An 11,249-nucleotide genomic window follows, 5' to 3' on the forward strand; every position below is an offset into this window, starting at 1 on the left:
CAGTACCAACTAGAGAGACTCTTGAAATTCATTGACCTGCTCCAAGATGATGCAAAGCGTGACAGAATGGCTCTGACTTGATCGTGTGCGGCGGAATCCTGCCTGTTGCCTTCGGAGAATTGTCAACCTTTCCCTATAGCTGAAAAGGATAAGTCGTCAAAACTTAAAGAAGTTGTTCTAAGTGGTCGATTCAACGTTTCAGCTGATCAGTTGGTTCGGAGAGTGACTGACATGTCGCGTCTTTCTCTGGCATCCACAGATTTGTTTTTCCTAAAATCATGCGTCGTGAAATATCGTAGAAGAGGCTGTTATTGACGGTTGTTTCGTCTTTCCTTCCATCGTCGACCGTGGAGCCCACATGCGCCCGTTCCTCCCGCATGCAGCCAGCAGCGTTTGACTTACTTCTCTGAAGCCGCTTTTAGTTGATAGGTCTAGTATTTGGCTCCTCTGGTAATGGATCAGCTGAAAATGGAGACGGTACCCGTGATAAACACAGCGCTGAAATCGCATTTTATTATCATCTTCTAATTGGCGAGATCCGATAACGCATCGCTAGGATTCAGCGGCAAGAGGAGAGGTACGGGCGACGATTCAAAATAGACCGACTAGAAGATCCAGCTGTGAAGAGATCGTTCGTTGAAGAACTTGGAGCTCGGGTAGTGGATATTCTGGAAGGTGGTAGCGTAGAAGAGAATTGGGCGATGAAGAATGCTTTCATCGCAACCGGCGACAACACTTGGGTGTGCTGTGCACTCAGCGAAAAGAACGGATTACAGAGATGTAACCCGACGGAAGATTGAGGAGCGCAGAGAAGCAAAGATTGAGCAACAGAGAGAATCAGAGGAGTACGAGTTCCGTCAACGGTATGTGTCTCTGTAAGTAGGAGGGGGCGCTGCTGCAGGCAGGACAGGACAGAAAGGATGGTTGCAGCAACCGGAGATTATCAATTACTCACTGACTTGGACAGCTGAAATGTTGGTTCTAATCTAAAGGGGCCCCCAATAACGGTCGGCTGTCGGCGGAGGTGTTCAGGGCTGACCCAATGCTGTCTGTGTGAATGTTGTAGCAACTATTACGCAATATTTTACCCCACTCCGCATCATTCTGGAGCATGGCAACAAGTTGGAAGTTTCCGTTTATTTGTAATTCATTGACTACGGAAAGGATTTCTGTTGTCTGAGTTACGAAAATCTGTGTGGCACCCAGGGGGGCAAGGGATTTTCAGATTTTCAGATCGGAGGTTTGCCTAGCCACATTTGGATAGTCGTTGATGTGAGGCAAGGATTTTATCTTCCCTGTTACTTCTGAGCGTAATCGATAAGATCTTGGTGGGTGCGATTGACTGTGTACCATACCTTGAGCTGCTTTGGTAGTTTATTTTCTTGTAACAACTAGACGACTCTGATTTGAATTGTCTAATGATCACGAAACGCTATATTAGTACAACGAGCTAACCGTATGCTTCTTTGCGGCCATCAACGTCAACATGACGCGGTGGCAGAGTGTCAACAGCCCCTCAAACTTTGCTGTAGCCGGACGTTCGGAAGATTTCAATATCCTGGCAGTCTTATATCATCAGACGGCGAAATTAAGATCGACATGGAAGCACGAGTCAGAGAGGGGGGCTAGCTTCGCGAGTTTTCGAAATATTTGGAGACCCAACCGGATTGATCCGCGCACCAAAATTCAAATGTACTACTTTATTGTGAAACATGTTGTGTATAGGCAGATATAACGCAGATGATGTCTAAAAGTAGGGGGTCCCGTAGCGTAGTTGGCTACACGTTCGCCTTACAAGCGGATGGTCATGGGTTCGATTCCCAGCCCCTCCACCAAATCCTCGTCAGTCACCGGATCCACATCCCATACGGTGGCGTTTGGGGTACTCGCCTTACCGTCACGGCTGCCTGATGACGACTGACAACTTGTTCTTCTCGGAGGCATTCCTCCAACGTTACCCGGACAAATGGCAACCAAACAATGTAACGATCATTGGATACACGACATGGACTAACGGACACAATAGACTAACGATGAGATGGACTGGCAACGACAACAATAATGCTAATGGAAAAATCTAAAAATAGATTCTGTGTGGATTCTGTACAGCAGAATACCACAGTAGATCTCGGCACAGTAGATGTTAAGAAGCACAGAGTGCCTACCGTGCCTACCAAATAAAGAAAGGAATAAACAAAATGATGTCTACAATTCATAATTCTGACGGTCTTACAGCTGGATATTGTGTGCCAAGCAATATAAAAGCCATGAAATACCGATAACAATAGATGCTGAAAACGTGGATGGAAATGGTCACATATTGCAAGGGAGGACGGAATCTGTAAGCAAGAGTCCCCTCAATATTCGGGACTTGATAACATATAGAATATTATCGTATTTTCAATTAAAATAGTCTTGGTAACAAATGTATGGTCTATAAATGATATATTTCGTAGCAAGATAAAAACAGTTATGTACAATGTTCAAAATTAAAAAAAAAATGCTGCGCAAAATTTGTTTTCGCCTTCTCAATATTTTTAGAAAGTTGAAGGGGGAGGGGTGTCATAAAATAAATTTAATATTTGTATCGGCCTAATCATACAAAAAATACGATTCAATCATTAATCACTAATCGTTAATCACAGATTTTTATATTTAATCATTAATCACTAATCATATTCATGATTGCTTTTTGTTTATTCATTAATCATCAATTTTAATCTTGGCATACATCGCTTTTATTCATTAATCTTCAATCATAATCATACAGTTTTTATACCTTTTAACAACACAATTTGGTAGAAAGGTTACTTGATTATTGATCAATAGGGTACCGGTACCAATAGTGGAAGTATTAGTAGATCCACAAAAGAAAATATTTTTAAAAAAATGATAATTATGGGAAATTTACAGCTTTAATATCTTAGCCAACAGATAAACTAATAAATTTACTAACAAAAATGAGATAGATGTCATTTAACATCAACGATTACCAAATATTGCTTGCACCACTATGGGTACACGGTTCCTTTAGTGGCGGTAAAAATTAATTTTGGTTCCCATAGTGGTGCTATCCATTGATTTCTTATGAGACTCACTACTATTGGTACAGTTGCACCACTATAGGTGTAAGGGAGTCAATTTTGATAAGAAAAATCATTGTTTGTAATAGTTTCATATCGATTGTTAATCATTAATCATACACATATTCTGTCAATATTTTAATCACGATCAGTAATCGTTAATCATTGTAACACATTATTTTTTCCTTAATCATAATCATTAATCATTGTCAAAAATGAATAAATCATTAATCATAATCTTTAATCATAGAGCTGAAGGATTTAATCATAAAAAATTTAATCATTCATTGGAAGCTTTATTCATTAACGCACTGCTTTCAAACAGCACCCGTATATAATGAAACAGCCTTTTCGAACTGCTTTTTCCACAACTCGTCAGGCCCATGGATTCCACCGCTAGTAAACAATAATGAGGTCGTAAATCGAAGTTAATAAATTAAACCGCTCTACTACCAGCATATTAATGCCAAATGCAACAACTTTTGCCGAACTTTACAGAACCTGTTCAACTCAGACTGGTTTCTCATTGGGATTCAGCCCACAGACCAACAAAATTCGTCTTGGCGACAAGCGCAAAGTGGCGTGCTTGGTCGCTGAAGCCGGCCAATGACCTTTCATACCGACCGTTACAAATGCATATCTTGAACTGCAATTTCATAAAACAAGGCTTACGTTAAGCTGGTTGAGATAAATTATCACTGAGCCGCCGGTCCTTCATGTATGCATCCACCTTATTAGCTAGTCTAGCATTATGAAAGCCATGAATTCGATTTGTGAATAATCCTATTTGAATAATTTATAAGATTCTAAATCTTCTTTGGATACTTATACGATGAAGATGGTGATTATGTTGGACGATTATGTTGCAGCTTGCCTTCGCAAAAGCTGGATCCAGAAGGGCGTTTTGTAAGCCCAAACATTAATTTTGTTACATTTATTTTTTGATAATGCCTGAATATTTAAAACTTTTACAATTGAGTTTTTCGCAACTTCAGAATACGTCCTAATGTAATGTTCATACGATCAAATATATCACATTACAAATAGAAAGAGCAATATTTTTAAAAATTTATCTTAGTTGATAAATTTTTAGTTTTTAGAGTATTTAGAAATCAGAGGGGGGGCCTTTCTGCAAATGATGATAATTATTGAATCTTGTAGTTGTTTCTCAAGCATGTGGCGTATCTACAATGTTCTTGTTATGACGTAGACTTTTTTTGGCACTTTGGTCTTTCCTCTTTTTATCACTTACTCACCATATTAACATTATTGTCTTACATAATCTTGCAATGACCAAATTACGTTCACGGATGTTCTTTCGAGCACGCAAAGCATCCAATTCCGTTCGCATTCCATGTTTGAACGTCATCGCATAAGTTCCGGCCCCCGTCAAAAGATATTGGCATGCGTCATACACACGCACCGGTTTCTCATTGAAGCCGAGAAATATCCATTCATTCATTCATAGGTTTGAACAGCTCCGCTTTGTTTTGGGTTCGCGAATGGTGTCAAAATGTTTGTCTAAACCAATCTCGAGGTCGATAAACAAGCGCGTCAATAGCAACAATGCCATAATAGGGTGTCTCAATACACAGGATTTTATTTTTACACGATTTTCTTTCGCTCGTGTTTTTGATCGTGTGACTTCAAATTACCACCAAACTCTTCGCAACATGTTTAAAAAAATCCAGAATAAATCAAAGAAAAATCACATGATAATTGATATGCGTTAAACATTTAGGGTGAGTGCACAATTGAGAAATTATAAATCGTGTAAAAACAGAATCCAGTGTATACTCGATATGAGAATTGTTAAAGTTTAATATTATTTATGTTCATCTCATTCCATTCTTCATCTCCTAATTTCATCTATTATGCCATCTATTTCTTGCCAACGAGAATAGTCACAACTGCATAACATCTCAAAATAATAAATGTACTGGCAAGTCGTGTTAACACAAGATACCGAAGACGACCTTGTAAAAAAACCTTAATGCTCTGGTTGAAATATGTACGTATCTGTATACTTACAAAGTGGTGGAATTGAATGGAACAGTACTGAATTGTCTTATGGTAAGTGATTTAAAATTCTGTTTTGAAATAACCAAAAATAAGCTGAGCACTTAATTTGTATTCTGTCTACTTTTGAATTTCGAACTAGATTCGACTTTGAAAAATTGTTTCACCAGTATATGAAATTTTGACACCCTATGCTACAAAATTATGAACCAACTATGTTTGTGATGCTTTCTCAACGATAGCTGCAACGCAATACCGTACAGTTGTATCGGTCGTATATTGACACAAGATAGAAATAAATAGTGTTGTAGAAAAAGTTTTTGAAACCGTTTCAATTTTTGTAGCTATTTTCAATTTTTTTTGTTCCCATATAAGATTAGAAAACCATTCCTACACCCAAACATGGCAAAATTTAAATTCTATATTAAACCTTACAAAATCATAAAGTTTTGGGCATGTACAAATTTGGAAGTTTTTAATATATTCAATTAAAAAGTTCTAAATATTACTTTTACAACTTTTTCTATGAGTTCGTTTTTTTATTTTTCAACTCTTATTATGCTCCTTTATTAATTGTGAGCATTTTCGGAAATGGTATTTGAATAAAAGTAACTATTGTGGATAGTAAGGTACTCTTTTGGCAAAGGATTTTAAAACACTTTCACCGCTAGTGTTGTTAAAATTACGTAGGGGAAACTGGACACACATGATCCCCGGGGACACATGATCCCCCCATGTTTTCTCGAAAACTAATCACATTTTTATACCAGTGATATGTGCAAACGAATCCGTTAGATAGATTATTGAATCTGAGTAACATTTGATATTAGTTACTTTATGTATATGGATTTTACAGAGGTTTTATTATTTTAGCATTCTCAATCCTTTTTTTCTTCAAAGGAGAAAAGTTTAATAACTTTGAATATGTCCAACCAAAACGTACCAAATTTTTACTGGACAAAGATTTATTATAGTACTTACTTACTTATGGATCCTGTACACCACCGGTGGTGCAAAGGGCCGACTTGAAAGATCTCCATCCTGAGCGATGCCCGGCTATCGCTTTAACCTGTTGCCAGGTTAGATTTCGGTCGACTTCTTTTATTTCTTTATTGAGGCTTCGCCGCCATGAGCCTCTGGGTCTGCCTCTGCTGCGATGTCCCGCTGGGTTCCAGTCTAATGCTTGCTTACAGATTTCGTTTGCCCCTTACGTAGAGTGTGGCCGACCCAGCCCCACTTCCGATCCCGAATTTCTGTTGCTATCGGCCTCTGGTGACAACGACGATGGAGCTCGTTGTTTGAGATCCAGTTGTGAGGCCACCAGGCCTGAATTATATACCGCAGGCATCTGTTAATGAACACCTGCAGCCGTTGAGTGTTCTCCACTGATACACACCATGTTTCGCTAGCGTATAACAGCACAGATTTCACGTTAGAGTTGAAAATTCGTATTTTGGTGCGTTCACTTATCTGCCTGTTTTTCCAGATATTTCTTAAACTCGCAAAGGCAGCCCTTGCTTTCTTGATCCGTGCGCCTATGTCGATCTTGGTACCGCCGTCTGACGCCATTTGGCTACCAAGATATTGGAAGCTTTCAACATTCTCCACTGGTTGCCCGGCTACTGTGAAACTGGAAGGAGTCACCGTGTTTACATCCAACGATTTGGTTTTGTTGACGTTGATGACTAAACCTGCCGAGGAGGAGCGATCGGCAAGGTTGTTGAGCTTACTCTGCATATCAGAGCGCCGTTGCGCGAGTAGTGCAACGTCATCCGCCAATTCGAAGTCGTTTAGGTGCTCCATGGTTATAGGCTGCCATAACAGCCCGCGGTTTGGTTCACGGTCAATCGCATCTACCGGGAAAGGGTAGATGATTTTCTCAGGAACCCCCTTGCGTCTCAGGGCGCCCCACATATTCTCGTGATTGAGACGGTCGAAAGCTTTTTCATAGTCAATGAATACCAAGTAAAGGGACTCTTGGAATTCGTTGACCTGCTCCAAAATAATGCGGAGCGTGACAATATGGTCCACACAGGATCTTCCGGCACGGAATCCGGCTTGCTGCCGCCGGAGAGTCGCATCGATCTTCTCCTGAATCCGGGCTAGGATAATTTTGCACAGAACTTTGAGAACGGTACACAGCAACATAATGCCTCGCCAGTTATCGCATACAGTCAGGTCACCCTTTTTGGGCACCTTCACTAAGATACCTTGCATCCAGTCGACCGGGAAAGTTGCGGTGTCCCAGATATTATGAAATAAACGATGCAGTAGTTGAGCGGATGTCATGGGGTCAGCTTTGAGCATCTCGGCTGATATGCGGTCGACCCCTGGGGCTTTATTCGATTTCATGCTTTGGATGGCTGTTTGAATCTATAGCAGTGATGGAGCTTCGGTATTGACACGTGTTATACGTCGTTTCCTAGGCAGATCATGCCGAGGTGGTGATAGCCTGGCTGACACTTAGAAAAGTTGTTTTAAGTGCTCGAATCAGCGTTTCAGCTGGTCAGTTGGGTCGATCAATAACTGACCATCCGCGTCTTTCAAGGCATCGTTGCATTTATCTTTGCCCTGCTTAAGCGTCGTGAGATATCGTAGAGGAGGCGAATGTCCCGGTTGCGGCGGCTCTCTCTGCTTCGTCGGCCAGGGAGTCTGCCCACGCTCGCTTGTCCCGTCGACATGAGAGTTTTACTTCCTTCTCAAGAGCCGAGTATCGTTGACGGGCTAAGACTTTGACTCCTCTGGTTTTCGATCGCTCTATCGCGGCTTTGGCTTCTCTTCGCTCCTCTATCTTCCTCCAGGTCTCATCGGTGATCCATTGTTTTCTCTGGGTGCGTAGTTCACCCAGATTGTTCTCGCTGGTGGCGATGAGGGCATTCTTGATGGCGGTCCATTGGTCTTCCACGCTGCCACCTTCCGGAATATCTGCAGCACGCATCTCCAGTTCTTCAACGAAGGACCGTTTCACCGTGGCATCTTCCAGTCGGCGTGTGTTGAATCGTCGTCCAACTCTTTCCTCCTGCCGACGAATCCGCGCAATGCGCAGGCGTATTTCGCCGATGAGGAGGTGATGATCAGACGCGATATCGGCACTACGTTTATTCCGTACATCAAGAAGGCTCCGTTTCCATTTCCGGCTGATGCAGATGTGGTCGATTTGATTTTCTGTAAAGCCGTCACGGGAGACCCACGTGACCTTGTGAACCGGTCGATGAGGGAAGAGCGATCCCATGTCGTTATTACCACAAAATTCTGCGAACAGCTCTCCGTTTTCGCTCATTTCTCCGAGACCATGGCGTCCCATAATGCGCTCATGGTTCGAGTTGTCGGATCCGATCTTCGCATTGAAGTCGCCCAAACAGATCTTGATATCACCCTTCGGAATTCTATCTACGACGGCATTGAGTTGACTGTAGAAGTTCTCTTTGTCTTGCAGATCGGCAGCATCGGTTGGCGCATAACATTGGATTATAGTAAGGTTTCAGACCCGTGTTCTAAATCTGGCAACGATTATCCTTTCACTTATAGGTTCCCACTTCATAAGCGCAGAGTGTGCCTGAGCGCTTAGTAGGAAGCCAACTCCGCTATGCCGGGGAGCGTGTTCACCTCGTAAACCAGAGTATAGCAGAACTTGTCCCGACGGCGTTCTGTGTTCTCCAAAGTTTGGCCAACGGACTTCACTCAGTCCCAGGATCTCAAGCTTCATGCGGCGTGCCTCATTGGCAAGTTGTGCCAATTTTCCCTGCTGGACTAGGGTTAAAACGTTCCATGTTCCTATTCGTGTCCGTTGTTTCGCGCTAAGAGTCGTCGCCGTAAAATCAGTCCGTATTCTTTCATTATCGGATTCTCGAACAAATTGATGTTTCGGGAACAGTAGGTTGTTGGCCCAAGGTTCCCTATCCACCGGGATGGGGCTGCCATCTTAGGTATAGCTTCCGGGGAATAGCATTTCATACTCAGCCGCTGGATGCCAGAACAGACGCTGTTGGACCCGCACCTCCTTGGTGGACAGACGCTCGATCAGTCGGGTCAAATTTGTTTAAAGTCCCACCCAACACCAGGACTAGGCTAGTGCGCTTTGAGCGGCACACGGTCGCTTTGATAGGGCCTGCTTGGGGACACATGCAGCTTTTTATAGAAGTTCAACAGAGCCCACTGTCGAACCCCACCACATCCTAGGCAGACCCCATAGTACGCATTTCTCTTTCTAGCTGTTGTCAGAAGGTCAACAGTACCCAGGCTGCACTACCAGCTAAGTACGCAACCCTTAGCTGGCGGTCAATTGTCATCGGAAGACCCGTGGAAGCGTGAGTATTGGAACTTGTGAGGACCAGAGCTATGTTAGGCGCCCCTTCCCGGATGTCAACTCACCATTTCGCAGCCCAATTTATTATAGTAGAATTGAATAATTTCATTCAAATAACTATTGCTTATTTTCCATTGAATAAAAAAACAAAACAAGATAAATACTCAACATGGACACACTTGATCCCCCACAGTTTGGACACACATGATCCCGATATTGCATATATTAAGGCGTTTGTTGGCGTTGTTTCGGGTGCTTTTTAAAAATCAAATTTCTGTGCAATAAAATGGACAATAATTGTTATTGTTATTATTATTATGTTATTATTTTTGGTTTTGAAAATAAGGAATACATTTTATTCTATGGAGTTTTTGTAAATATTAAAAACTCCATAGAATAAAATGTATTCCTTATTTTCAAAATTATATCTTTATAAAACCATCCCACATAGAAATGCCGAGGAAATGTCCAACCTAAACATTTCCTAGACCGAACCGGGAATAAAACCCAGCCACATGCAGCATGGTTTGGCATGCTTATCTCGGTAGGTTAAAATAGTTTTATATTATCTTGGAAATGTTATAAAAAATCATTAGATTTTCAGAAATCGTTGTCTTGAATGTCGGAATCCTGTCGTTTTTTGAGCTCAAACAATCAATTTGAAATTTTTCAGTTATCTGGGATAATTTCTACGAATTTCGCTAATTTTCATTTAAATCCAAAAAGTATAAAATTGAAACTAAACAAACACTGTTAAAAATATTAGTGGGTTCAACCCTTGCGAAGCAGTATGTTTGCTAGCCAAATGTTGAACTTAATAATTTTGGCTCCGTCATGCTTTTCCATATTTGAGCCTTTTAAATTAGGTTCAAAATAAAAGAACATGAAGAATATTCATTCCTTGCATTTAATTCATGAAAAATAGTTTAAAAAATAAACGACGAGTCAACTCGTGAGGGACTCGTGACTGGCAGCTGGTATTAGATTAGAATGCAGGTTCCATTTGGAAAGGAAAAAAAAGTTGTTCGGGACCCCCCGGTAGATTTTTTTAAAATACCCAGGAAATGAAAGATAAGAAGCTATATTTTCACGTAGTTGAAATTTTAGCCATGCTCATTTTTTTGTGATAATATTGTTCTACTGAACACGCCGTGATATTATTGTATTGTATGTAACTAGTTGATCTGTTAAAATTATTTTCTAGTTAAAAAGTATTAATTAAATTTTATTTCTCTTTAATTTTGTTAATCAGACAATACACGCGCAATTTGAATTTCTCAATAGCCTTATTTCATTAACCAGAACAAAGTGTAGTTGAACATACTTTGTTTTGATTAGTTTTATTAAATGCATTTTAACATTATTTTCAATGAAAAAGAGTGTAAATTAAGCTTTGAAAATACTCAACAAATCACAGGGCTTAAAATCAGTATTGTTCGATCTGATATTAACTTTTTTTCCGTTTGAACGAGGAGAAGTTTGCTTACAATCACCATTTAGTTGTAAACCTTCTTAAAGAATTTTTAATAATAGTCTCATTCAACATCTTTTGGTCAGTCGTTTAAGAGAAATCGCATTTGTGTAATAATAACACGCACTACAAAAATTATGATACGTGATAGTACCATATCGATGTATGAAGTCATCATCCTGGTATGATCACGGTTGTGGTATTGGTAGTAGTCTGGCTATCTCGATGTACCGTCGTCGGGGGAGGCAATGGGTCAAATAGGGGTGAGAATGGGTCACTGTTTCAGCTACTTAGAATGATCGTAGAATAGATTGAATGCATCTGAGGGCAAGAAGATCAAAATATAAGAGACCTCTTTGAACAATTTAAT

The sequence above is a fragment of the Armigeres subalbatus genome, chromosome 2 (assembly GCF_024139115.2).
Source record: "Armigeres subalbatus isolate Guangzhou_Male chromosome 2, GZ_Asu_2, whole genome shotgun sequence".
Lineage (NCBI taxonomy): Eukaryota > Metazoa > Arthropoda > Insecta > Diptera > Culicidae > Armigeres > Armigeres subalbatus.